The sequence below is a fragment of the Pinus tabuliformis genome, chromosome 6 (assembly GCF_031772625.1).
Source record: "Pinus tabuliformis cultivar Carrire ecotype Pingquan chromosome 6, CPIR1, whole genome shotgun sequence".
Classification (NCBI taxonomy): domain Eukaryota; kingdom Viridiplantae; phylum Streptophyta; class Pinopsida; order Pinales; family Pinaceae; genus Pinus; species Pinus tabuliformis.
Window position 1 is genome coordinate 164,939,443 of NC_142292.1, and position 12,154 is coordinate 164,951,596.

Consider the following 12,154-nt stretch of genomic DNA (forward strand, 5'->3'; position numbering starts at 1 on the left):
ATCTATACCACTGTAAAAATTATAGGAAGGACAAGATCACATATTCTGAACATAGGAAATCCTGAGAAGTAAAGTCAAAATTATATTACTGAAAATGAGTCTTATACATAAGCCAAATACAAGCTGTATCATAAAATTTTCCAACCCTGATTACATTGCTGTTTCAGCTATATATAGAGTTCTTATTCTAACTGATCGATATTCCTCCTCCAGCATGAGGGGAATTCGAAAACTACTTCTAATGACACCTATTAACCCTTTAACTAACTAATAAATACAACTGACTACTAATTGACAGCTCTAGAATCCTAAAACAATTAGGATTCTAATTCGTCATCATGCTCAACATAGCATTTATTACAATCAAGATGGTGCTCCTACGAGAAAAAGGAGAAAACAGGCTCATTCTCTGACAATTGGTCTTTTTTAGTTTAGCTGTGATGGATGCTAGAAGCTTCTTACTGGTCCTTAATGTCGTATCCCTTTACCTCTGCTGAGAAATAGGAAACTGTCCCTGTTTTTATGCCTTTGTTTTCCAATGTACCTGCCAATGTTCATTACAAGGACACCTTCTGCATCCTCAGGAACTTCAATGTCCACACCATCCACTTCTAGTCGAATATGCCAAGGCAAATCAGCACATGTTCTATCCATAATGTCCTTGGCACCTTCTCTTGCATACAAAAGCTTATTCAGAAATTGGTTATAAAACTTCTCAAGGTTTTCTTCTCTTAGGATATGAATGTCTAATGCAACCTTTGCATCACGTCCAATTCCAAGATAATTGTTCAAGAATTTCACCGTTTGGTCACTGTTCTAATATTCTTTCGTGGATTTTAATGATCGATCACCATCACCATTCTAAATCTGCTGTGATATTTTCCCACTTATTGTGACTCGCCAGCGATCAAGCATCGTAACTGCTGCATGATCGATATGGCGCAGAACCATACTTAACCCCCCTTGTCTCTCTACTGCACCAAGGCCTCCTCCCCATGACAAAACTCTAGCTAAATCATTTCCTGTCCCAATAGGGAGTATGGCAACAGGTGGGGGAAATTCATAATTGTGCTTCTCAATAGCATCAAGCACCCAACCGACTGTACCATCCCCATCACAAACAAGAACTCTGAAGTGTAGCACTTGGTCAAACAAGGCCAAACCCATCTCAGGCCCCTGTTTAGAGCTCAGCTCAAACACCTGGATAGGGTTTAGAAGAATATTTAAGCGCCTTGTAAGAGAAAGGCCATGTTGAGCACCGCTCTTTTTTTGTTGACGAAAACCAAAAGAGGCCTACAATCAGGAGGTAAATTGACATTCATATTGCTGTTTCATCTCTTGCAAACCACTGCTGGGCTTTACTGATGCACACTTTGTCTGGCCCTCTTTGACTCCTGCTCCTCTACTATTTTCATCGTCCTGATATGAATCTCTTCCATTTCCACAATCATTGGTCCTTTTGTCTCCTCCTGTAATTCCATTAAGTTCTTGCTGTGAATCTTTGGTACTATCTCCACAAATGTCCAATATGCCATTGCTCATAGCATTCTAAAGTGAAGAATCATTCCCTCGTTTACTCTTCCGCTGCCTTTTCCTGATACGGCCCTGAAGAGAGGATGCCAATTCATTTGCTCCCTGGGTAATAGAACACAAAAGCCCATCAGTAATAGTCTTATTACCTAAATCTTTAACACACAGTGGTGATATAACAAGCCTTTTGTAAAAACCCAAATCACAAACAACGTCCAATTTTTCTAACATTTTTGTATGACATTCAATATGAACCAGACGTTGACACCACAGACATCGCTAGATAGGAGAAACCGCCAGATACGAAGCACAGCATGGCTCTTTACAAAAAGTACAGTAAAAAGATATTTCAGGAATGTCCTCTATTTCATTCCATACTTCAGTCCAGTGATGCAGCAGCTTCTGAGAATCAGCCTGCGACCCACATTTACAATCTCTGGATGCAATCTTAGAACAGGACAGATGTGCCGCCACACCACAAACAATACAGCATTGAATTGAAGAATTTGAAATTGCCACGGGACCAAGGAACTGCGGTGGCAGAAATGACTTCAAACACACACAACAGGTGGAAGGTTGTCCGCGATAACCAAACTCTTGGTTCCACGAATGGTGAGCCTCCGGGGTTCTCAACTTTGTTTTTGACTTTCGCGTTGCTCTAGCTGCAGCTTTCATTGACATCCAACGAAGAGAAATATTTCTTTTCCATTGTAAAATAACATAGGCAATAGCTACAACCCCCACCAACGCAGAGAATAGCAACGCCGACACAAATAAACTGGAGTCATAAAAACTTGATCGTGAGAACTCAGGGACTCCGACAAACGCCTTGAAGCTATCCATTCAAAACTTGTTTCGCTTTGTCGGTTGCGAAGTCCTGTGCCTTGATTTCGAGCAATGCTAGGAAATAACCGTTCTTTATGTGAAGGTTGTTTCGTGTCAAGATATCTGTATCCTCCTGAAGGTGAAGAAAAAGCTCCTCAACAGAGATGGCTAACGGAAAACAGAAACCTGAGAATGAAATGCGCCTGAGCAATATAAATTCTCACAAGATACCATTCAGCACACGTTGGTAATAATCATACTACCTTGTCCGCCAGGCATCTAAACTGCTGTTGATGAGAGATAGAACCAAAGAAACACATTGCTCTTCTGTCAAACTTAAATGAAAGCGCTTTCGCAAATTTTGTATTGTTTCTGGTCCACCTTTGAAACATGGGAAACCGGAGTCCTGCAACATTTCAACCAGCAATATGATTCGTTCTGCATGTTTTCTACATGTCAAAAATCCGTGAATGAATAGGACTTTGAAATAGTCGAAGAACTCGCTCGGACTACCCTCTGCATCAGAATCCATTACCTCTAGAAGTTCTCGAGTCAACTTGAAGGGAGCACTTTCGAAATTCACACCACCAGGAGAATTGGATAGCATAAAACCAAAATCAATATGTATGATATGTCCTTCCTCATCCATCAACAAGTTTCCATTATGTCGATCTTTCACCTGAAGTAGGTAGCACAATATGGAATATCCAGCCATGCTCTCAACAAAGTTTCTCTGAGCAAGCTTGAAAGAAGGTGAGTTTTCCTTGTATTTGTTTGTAAAGAACTCCCGCAAGCTTGTGATGTTTGGATGCCTGCTTTTAATAGCATGTAATGATGCCGTGTCTGGAATCGTTTCGATCAAAGCAGTATATGAAGAAGTAACAAGAACTTCATAAGGATGCAACCAAAGCGGTAGCCCTGCCTCCTGGAAAATATCATAGAAATGAGAAATAAGCTGCACAGCAAGATGCTCCTGCCTGCAATCATCACCACTTTTCACAATAATAGAGTGGAGATCCCAGCCAGGTAATTTCCCATAGATAGAAGCCTTTCTGATCTTTTCCTTTTTCACCTCACATAGCTCCCCTGCTAATGCATCTGTTTCCTTTGGCTGGTCACCAGAGTCTTTTGATTGATGCCAGCAAGCAACTTTCCATTAAATACATGTCTCTTTCTCAGCAACAACTGCAAACATGTGCCAGTACCAAGATACCTAACGACCTAAGACACAGCGGATTCTGATAAACATGACAGTTGGGTGAGATTTGTTATGGATCAGCATGAAATCACCTAAAACATGTTGCGCTGCGAAACTGCTAAAAGGATTTATGCGCTGCGGAAACACTTCAAAATTATTACATGAGCTACGAAATAACCTAAGGAGCTTTGTGACACATAGTAACCTTTGAACAAAACTGACACATGGCTATGAGACCGGGGATGAATGAGAATGACCGGTGATGAATGAGAATACATAGTTGACTCAAGACTCTAAAAACAAAAATCAAACTTAGACTAGCACCGACCTTTTTTTTTTTTTTACCATCAAACTAATGTGAGCGGTTTTGGAATTAGAATTCTTAAGTGATAACAGTGGCTCTACTTGGGATAGTGTGCTCCTGTAGTACACTAAGAACTCATATGTCCAGTGCCTTATCCATCTATGACAAACAGTAATTTGCTTGAGAAGCATCTCCTTTAAGTTTCTTGGGCCTTCACCTCGGGCTTAAACTTGAGGATCACTGTGGGAAAAAGAAATCTACCACTACTGAAAAAATGCTCAGTCAACCTTGAGCTTATTTGCACTTTCCTACCTACCTACCCTATCAGCTGCAAGCTCCACTTGTAGCTCAAGCAACATGATATTTCCAATAAAGCAAATCAATTGTCTTCTCTGATATTGGAGGCTCTTGACTGCATTCAACCTCAAAATAACCATGGTAGTGAGATGACCAAATCAACTCATAATATACTTGATCTTCATAATGCAAATGAAAATGAAAGACCGGAGCGCAAAGCTTGTCCATATATTCACTTATAGGGTCAAAGAATACATGGTTATGTTGATGATCATCATAACATTCTACATCTTTAGACAACTGATTCTCAACCACACAAGATTCTTTCGATATGCTATCGAACTGCTTTTCTGAATGCTGCCTACAAACAATGTAATTTTTCTCTTTCTTATGATCATTTATTGTTGTAAGCTGCTGAGAAGTTTGACATAAAAAACCAACCTTTTCCTCTGCCTGAGGGTCGTAAAAGCTATCTTCCAGTACTTCTTCTTGCTGTTTGCAATCATTTTTATCTTCATTATGATTCGAAGACTGAGAATACTGTTGCATCTCTTCATTCATATCAAAGGATGAAACATGGTTTTCACAAGTAAACCCCTGCTGCTCTTCATGCTGCGTTTCATGAGATGTTATACTTTCTTCTTGGTGCTGAAATGCATTGTTATGAAGAGCCTCTAAAATTTCTTCATCCATAAATTCATCATCATCATAACAATCCTCCAAGTATTGAATAAGACTTAAAGAATGTCTACAACAATCTTTGAGCAGCAATAAGGAAGGATAACATTCTTTATACATCTCATAGAATTCATCATGAAAACTAGCAAGCGAATATATTGAACCATTTTCCAAATTTTTATACCAAGACCATGCTTTTCCTTCTAAAGTGGTCATAAACATCTTCATGAGACAATCTTCAGGGAAATGAACCTTAAGACTGCGTACATGCATATGAAATCTAACCAAATGAAGAGCATCATCATCTTTCTTTTCATCTTTGAATATTGGAAGATCCTCTAACCAATCAACCTTTGGCATAGGATTTGGAAAACCAGGGATATGAGACCGATTCATAGGAGCATACCTAGCATTCATTCTTGCAGTGGAACTCATTTTGAAACTTCATCAAGCTACTGATCTTCTAGCAGTGGAGTCACCTTCTAATTTTTTATTTGATGTGTGGAGTCGCCAAGGTAGTTTTGCAGCCTCAAATAGATGTCTGAGCTCCTGCTACCTTCAGAAGTTCAACCTCATGATTTCGGGAATGAATAATCTTTAGGCTCCTGGTAGACGCACCAAAATGTTATCTCAAAATCAGATCCTAATAGGCTGCTTGTCAGGTTGACTCCGAGTAACTATTTCAAACCAACTTTTGGCTGAGGCTTAGCCTCCTCAACCTGAGAGGGCTCTCTCAAAGGTTAATGATTTTGATTAAAGATAAGATGGCTAACTCTTATGGAACAACTGTGAAAAATATGAATGCTGGAAATACATTAAACAACTATCCATTGGGCTTATGGAGTCAACAACACTTCAATATAACAGTGAATTCAACCTTACATAGAAGTCAGGGCACTCAGCATTTAGACAGTCAGAACATAATTCATATGGGACCACAGTTTATAAATGCATACAGGAAATCAGAGCACATTCAATGAATTCTGAGTGATTATACATCTATAACACTGTAAAAATTATAGGAAGGACAAGATCACATATTCTGAACATAGGAAATCCTTCATGAATCCTGAGAAGTAAAGTCAAAATTATATTACTGAAAATGAGTCTTATACATAAGCCAAATACAAGCTGTATCATAAAATTTTCCAACCCTGATTACATTGCTGTTTCAACTATATATAGAGTTCTTATTCTAACTGATCGATATTCCTCCTCCAGCATGAGGGGAATTCGAAAACTACTTCTAATGACACCTATTAACCCTTTAACTAACTAATAAATACAACTGACTACTAATTGACAGCTCTAGAATCCTAAAACAATTAGGATTCTAATTCGTCATCATGCTCAACATAGCATTTATTACAATCAAGATGGTGCTCCTACGAGAAAAAGGAGAAAACAGGCTCATTCTCTAACAATTGGTCTTTTTTAGTTTAGCTGTGATGGATGCTTGAAGCTTCTTACTGGTCCTTAATGTCGTATCCCTTTACCTCTGCTGAGAAACAGGAAACTGTCCCTGTTTTTATGCCTTTGTTGTTTTCCAATGTACCTGCCAATGTTCATTCCAAGGACACCTTCTGCATCCTCAGGAACTTCAATGTCCACACCATCCACTTCTAGTCGAATATGCCAAGGCAAATCAGCACATGTTCTATCCATAACGTCCTTGGCACCTTCTCTTGCATACAAAATCTTATTCAGAAACTGGTTATAAAACTTCTCAGGATTTTCTTCTCTTAGGATAAGAATGTCTAATGCAACCTTTGCATCACATCCAATTCCAAGATAATTGTTCAAGAATTTCACCGTTTTGTCACTATTCTGATATTCTTTCGTGGATTTTAATGATTGATCGCCATCACCATTCTGAATCTGCTGTGATATTTTCCCACTTATTGTGACTCGCCAGCGATCAAGCATCGTAACTGCTGGATGATCGATATGGTGCAAAACCATACTTAACCCCCCTTGTCTCTCTACTACACCAAGGCCTCCTCCCCATGACAAAACTCTAGCTAAATCATTTCCTATCCCAATAGGGAGTATGGCAACAGGTGGGGGGAATTCATAATTGTGCTTCTCAATAGCATCAAGCACCCAACCGACTGTACCATCCCCATCACAAACAAGAACTCTGAAGTGTAGCACTTGGTCAAACAAGGCCAAACCCATCTCAGGCCCCTGTTTAGAGCTCAGCTCAAACACCTGGATAGGGTTTAGAAGAATATTTAAGCGCCTTGTAAGAGAAAGGCCATGTTGAGCACCGCTCTTTTTGTTGACGAAAACCAAAAGAGGCCTACAATCAGGAGGTAAATTGACTAATTCATATTGCTGTTTCATCTCCTGCAAACCACTGCTGGGCTTTACTGATGCACACTTTGTCTGGCCCTCTTTGACTCCTGCTCCTCTGCTATTTTCATCGTCCTGATATGAATCTCTTCCATTTCCACAATCATTGGTCCTTTCGTCTCCTCCTGTAATTCCATTAAGTTCTTGCTGTGAATCTTTGGTACTGTCTCCACAAATGTCCAATATGCCATTGCTCATAGCATTCTGAAGTGAAGAATCATTCCCTCGTTTACTCTTCCGCTGCCTTTTCCTGATACGGCCCTGAACAGAGGATGCCAATTCATTTGCTCCCTGGGTAATAGAACACAAAAACCCACCAGTAATAGTATTATTACCTAAATCTTTAACACACAGTGGTGATATAACAAGCCTTTTGTAAAAACCCAAATCACAAACAATGTCCAATTTTTCTAACATTTTTGTATGACATTCAATATGAACCAGACGTTGACACCACAGACATCGCCAGATAGGAGAAACCGCTAGATACGAAGCTCAGCATGGCTCTTTACAAAAAGTACAGTAAAAAGATATTTCAGGAATGTCCTCTATTTCATTCCATACTTCAGTCCAGTGATGCAGCAGCTGCTGAGAATCAGCCTGCGCAACACATTTACAATCTCTGGATGCAATCTTAGAACAGGACAGATGTGCCGCCACGCCACAAACAATACAGCATTGAATTGAAGAATTCGAAATTGCCACGGGACCAAGGGACTGCGGTGGCAGAAATGACTTCAAACACACACAACAGGTGGAAGGTTGTCCGCGATAACCAAACTCTTGGTTCCACGAATGGTGAGCCTCCGGGGTTCTCAACTTTGTTTTTGACTTTCGCGTTGCTCTAGCTGCAGCTTTCATTGACATCCAACGAAGAGAAATATTTCTTTTCCATTGTAAAATAACATAGGAAATAGCTACAACCCCCACCAACGCAGAGAGTAGCAATGCTGACACAAATAAACTGGAGTCATAAAAACTTGATCGTGAGAACTCAGGGACTCTGACAAACGCCTTGAAGCTATCCATTCAAAACTTGTTTCGCTTTGTCGGTTGCGAAGTCCTGTGCCTTGATTTCGAGCAATGCTAGGAAATAACCATTCTTTATGTGAAGGCTGTTTCGTGTCAAGATATCTGTATCCTCCTGAAGGTGAAGCAAAAGCTCCTCAACAGAGATGGCTAACGGAAAATAGAAACCTGAGAATGAAATGCGCCCGAGCAATATAAATTCTCACAAGATACCATTCAGCACACGTTGGTAATAATCATACTTCCTTGTCCGCCAGGCATCTAAACTGCTGTTGATGAGAGATAGAACCAAAGAAACACATTGCTCTTCTGTCAAACTTAAATGAAAGCGCTTTCGCAAATTTTGTATTTTTTTTGGTCCACCTTTGAAACATGGGAAACCGGAGTCCTGCAACATTTCAACCAGCAATATGATTCGTTCGGCATGTTTTCTACATGTCAAAAATCCCTGAATGCATAGGACTTTGAAATAGTCGAAGAACTCACTCAGACTACCCTCTGCATCAGAATCCATTACCTCTAGAAGTTCTCGAGTCAACTTGAAGGGAGCACTTTCGAAATTCACACCACCAGGAGAATTGGATAGCATAAAACCAAAATCAATATGTATGATATGTCCTTCCTCATCCATCAACAAGTTTCCATTATGTCGATCTTTCACCTGAAGTAGGTAGCACAATATGGAATATCCAGCCATGCTCTCAACAAAGTTTCTCTGAGCAAGCTTGAAAGAAGGTGAGTTTTCCTTGTATTTGTCTGTAAAGAACTCCCGCAAGCTTGTGATGTTGGGATGCCTGCTTTTAATAGCATGTAATGATGTCGTGTCTGGAATCGTTTCGATCAAAGCAGTATATGAAGAAGTAACAAGAACTTCATAAGGACGCAACCAAAGCGGTAGCCCTGCCTCCTGGAAAATATCATAGAAATGAGAAATAAGCTGCACAGCAAGATGCTCCTGCCTGCAATCATCACCACTTTTCACAATAATAGAGCGGAGATCCCAGCCAGGTAATTTCCCATAGATAGAAGCCTTTCTGATCTTTTCCTTTTTCACCTCCCATAGCTCCCCTGCTAATGCATCTATTGCCTTTGGCTGGTCACCAGAGTCTTTTGATTGATGCCAGCAAGCAACTTTCCATTAAATACATGTCTCTTTCTCAGCAACAACTGCAAACATGTGCCAGTACCAAGATACCTAACGACCTAAGACACAGCGGATTCTGATAAATATGACAGCTGGGTGAGATTTGTTATGGATCAGCATGAAATCACCTAAAACATGTTGCGCTGCGAAACTGCTAAAAGGATTTATGCGCTGCGGAAACACTTCAAAATTATTACATGAGCTACGAAATAACCTAAGGAGCTTTGTGACACATAGTAACCTTTGAACAAAACTGACACATGGCTATGAGACCGGGGATGAATGAGAATGACCGGTGATGAATGAGAATACATAGTTGACTCAAGACTCTAAAAACAAAAATCAAACTTAGACTAGCACCGACCTTTTTTTTTTTTGTTACCATCAAACTAATGTGAGCGGTTTTGGAATTAGAATTCTTAAGTGATAACAGCTCCTAGGCTATCTTAACTAACCCTTTCCCCCAAGGCCAACAGTTTCTTGCTGGCATGAATTCAAACCTTGGTACCTCTTGAGGGGGCAACCAGGAGGGGGACCATTCCTCAAATGTTTTCATGATGGGTTCTCAAGCCAATGTCGCCACACAGTCACATGATTATGATGAAGTTGAAACATCCAAGGATAAAACTGTTCCTGGAACTATCGACCCACTTCATATTGAGGGACCCTCTGTTGAGTCTATAGATTGGATACCGAAAGGTTCCGCCAAATGCGCTACTATCAACCCTAATGCTAGGGAAACTTAGAATTACTCCATTGTGGAGGATCTGGCCCACTGTCCATGCACGATGTTGGCTTTAGAGGTACTCTAGTCGTGTCCAACTCAGCGAAGTGCTTTGCTTTTGGCAATAGGGGCAGTTGATCCAAAAATTCCTTAGCTCTCATTTTTTATATGCATAATGTCAAAAAGAGACTTCCTCATCATATGGATTTCTAGATAGAGTCTACTTACCGAAAAACTAATATTTTTCGGATGGTTATATATGAGGGAGCTTCCATGTGTGTCATGTCTATGTCATGTTGGAAGGCCATTGGATCGCCTTCGGTTGTTCCTTCACCCACCCTTTTGACAGCATTTGATGGTCATTCTCACAGGCCACACGGGATTATCCCGGCCTTTCCTATAGGTGTTGGAGGAAAGGTCGTTAACGTCAAAGTAGAAATCGTCACTGCCAACCTAGATTACAATCTCCTCTTAGGACAAAATTGGATTTATGAAATGGATGTCATCGTTTCGACTGTATTCTGTGACCTTTGCTTTCCTCATGAGGGGAAAATTATTAAGGTTGATCAATTGGATTATTCTCTAGTTGATCCCCATGCAACTTTGGATTCTACTATTCCGATGGTGGATAACCCCCATCTGCCTAATGAGAATCTGGGAGTTGGGATGTATTCTTCATTGATGGGTACATTTGACCTTCCCCCTCCTACAACTAGAAAAGATACAATTTCATCCTCCAAGGAGCCTTTAGGGAAACAGTTTGTTCAAACTCATTATTTTTCGGATCTTGGAGCCTTATCTTCATCTGTGACCACATTAGATGACAGTAAGGTGGTGAAATAGAATCTTCTATGTCTGCAGGAGAGCTTAGATAAGAATCTATAAATAACTCTGTAGACAGCCATTCTACTCCTTTCTCTAAGGAGGATTTATATGGTGATGTGACCCCTACTTGGACCTTTGATTCCACTTCTACTTTGGAGTGCTTATTTATAGTTTTTCCATCTAACGAGGTGATATTCAAAGCAATGACGGTTGTAGATCGACCATCGGAAGATTTACATCATCATTTATTTTTCTGTCATCCTTTGCATGAATTAAAATCTAGGTCCTCTAGTATACCTACTAGTGATGTTTGTACGGTTCCTTTGGCTCCAACACAGATGTCTGCCGAAGGTAATATATTGATTGGTTCAATGACTGTACCTATAAACATCCCTAGGAGCAAGTTAGTGGAGACCCCTGATCGGCTCTACCTCAAGAAGTACTTTGCTTAGGTAGCATCTAGGCAATGGCTTCTTTGTAAATTTTTTATTTTTGTACATATCTCATCGGGAGTTTTTTTATATCAACACAGATGTCTGTCGAAGGTAATATATTGATTGGTTCAATGACTATACCTATAAACATCCCTAGGAGCAAGTTGGCAGAGCCCCCTAATCAGCTCTACCTCAAGAAGTACTTTGCTTAGGTAGTAGCTAGGCAATGGATTCTTTGTACATTTTGTATTTTTGTACATATCTCATCGAGATTTTTTTGATCTATTGTGGCAAGTGTTGATGGATGACTTGGTCTATTTTGGATTTGACGATGGTGCTAGTCGGCACACTCGGAAGCTCGCTTTTGTAGCTTGGGTGATCTACTATCCAACTGGTCAATTGATGGTGTCAAGGGGAGTATGCATTGGTCCTACATCAAATAATATGGCTGAGTATACTGCCGTCCTTAATTTACTATCTGAAGTTATTTCTTATGGAATCGATTCATTGGTAGTCTATCTTGATTCACAACTGATAGTGTCACAATTGAATAATATTTATCAGGTAAGGGATCCATGTTTATATCGCCAATATTTAAGAGTGAGAGTGTTGCAAATATCATTTACTTACATTAATTATTTTCACCTTCCAAGATCTCATAATTGGTTAGCAGATTATATTGCTAATCAAGCTTTAGACTGGCACACCATTCATTCATCACAATAAAATCAAGCATCAAAAAGTCGAAACTGTATATATATATCATAAAACATCATGAGTGTACATAAATGTGTCCAAAATAATATCCAAA

At 39.9% G+C, this 12,154-nt stretch overlaps 4 pseudogenes; all 4 read right to left on the bottom strand.

Annotated features, from left to right (window-relative positions):
• Positions 1 to 468: 468 nt before the first annotated feature.
• On the bottom strand, positions 469 to 2,373 carry LOC149257892 (diacylglycerol kinase 1 pseudogene; annotated as a pseudogene).
• A 202-nt stretch (positions 2,374 to 2,575) lies between these two features.
• On the bottom strand, positions 2,576 to 3,779 carry LOC149257893 (phosphatidylinositol 4-kinase beta 1 pseudogene; annotated as a pseudogene).
• Positions 3,780 to 6,308: 2,529 nt separating this feature from the next.
• Positions 6,309 to 8,216, bottom strand: LOC149257894 (diacylglycerol kinase 1 pseudogene; annotated as a pseudogene).
• A 202-nt stretch (positions 8,217 to 8,418) lies between these two features.
• Positions 8,419 to 12,154, bottom strand: part of LOC149257895 (phosphatidylinositol 4-kinase beta 1 pseudogene) — a 156,929-nt pseudogene continuing 153,193 nt past the window's right edge.